Source organism: Arachis duranensis, chromosome 3 (genome assembly GCF_000817695.3).
Source record: "Arachis duranensis cultivar V14167 chromosome 3, aradu.V14167.gnm2.J7QH, whole genome shotgun sequence".
In the NCBI taxonomy this organism is placed as follows: domain Eukaryota; kingdom Viridiplantae; phylum Streptophyta; class Magnoliopsida; order Fabales; family Fabaceae; genus Arachis; species Arachis duranensis.
Genome location: NC_029774.3, coordinates 61247844 through 61249066, shown reverse-complemented (window position 1 = coordinate 61249066; position 1223 = coordinate 61247844). Strand labels below are relative to the sequence as shown.

The window sequence follows — 1223 nt, the reverse complement described above, 5'->3', positions numbered from 1 at the left end:
CTTCTACTCACATAAAGGAATCTCTATACTGTGATATAGAGGATTTCTCTTCTTTTCTGTTCTCTTCTTTTTCACATGTGCAGGAACAAGGATAAAGATATTCTTGTTGAAGCTGATCCTGAACCTGAAAGGACTCTAAAGAGGAAGCTAAGAGAAGCTAAAGCACAACTCTCTGGAGAGAACCTGACAGAAATTTTCGAAAAAAAAAGACATGGCAGCCAAAAATAACAACAATGCCAGAGATGCAAGGAAGATGCTTGGTGACTATGCTGCACAACTTCCAACTTCTGTGGAAGAAGCATCTCAATTCCTGCCATTGGAGCAAACAACTTTGAGCTTAAGCCTCAATTAGTTTCTCTAATGCAGTAGAACTCCAAGTTTCATGGACTTCCATCAGAAGATCTTCATCAGTTCTTATCTGAATTCTTGTAGATCTGTGATACTGTTAAGACCAATGGAATTGATCCCGAGGTCTACAGACTTATGCTTTTCCCCTTTGCTGTGAGAGACAGAGATAGGACATGGTTGGACTCACAACCTAGAGAAAGCCTGAACTCTTGGGACAAGCTGGTCAATACTTTCTTGACCAAATTCTTTCCACCTCAAAAGACGAGTAAGCTTAGAGTGGACATCCAAACCTTCAGATAGAAGGAAGGTGAATCCCTCTATGAAGCTTGGGAAAGATACAAGAAATTAACCAAAAGGTGTCCTTCTGACATGTTTCCAGAACAGAGCATCATATGTATATTCTATGATGGTCTGTCTGAGTTATCCAAGATGTCATTGGAACACTCTGCTGGTGGATCTCTTCATCTGAAAACACTTGCAGAAGCCCAGAAACTCATTGAAATGGTTACAAATAACCAGTTCATGTACACTTTTGAGAAAAATTCTGTGAATAATGGGGTGACTCAGAAGAAAGGAGTTCTTGAGATTGATACTTTGAATGCCATATTAGCTCAGAACAAAATATTAACTCGGCAAGTTGATGCAATTGCATATTTGTTATATTAGCTAGTTAGTTTAGTTGGTTTTAGCTTAATTTCACTCATTTTCTCTAAATAAACAAGTCCTTTTATGAGTTTTATCTTCATGCATGAGAATACCAAGGAACATGTTGATTCTAGCCAAATTCATGCAAATGATTTAAAGAATACATACATGAATGAGTATGAATGAATCTCATGAAATTTATTGCATGAATTGGTAAGACTTTGAAGCTA

The 1223-nt window shown here is 37.4% G+C and overlaps 1 non-coding gene across 1 annotated transcript; it reads right to left on the bottom strand.

The window, feature by feature from the left end:
• Positions 1-615: 615 nt before the first annotated feature.
• LOC127746255 (small nucleolar RNA R71) lies at positions 616-719 on the bottom strand. Its single transcript, XR_008007875.1, has one exon. It is a non-coding gene; the product is annotated as a small nucleolar RNA R71 (small nucleolar RNA).
• Positions 720-1223: the final 504 nt, after the last annotated feature.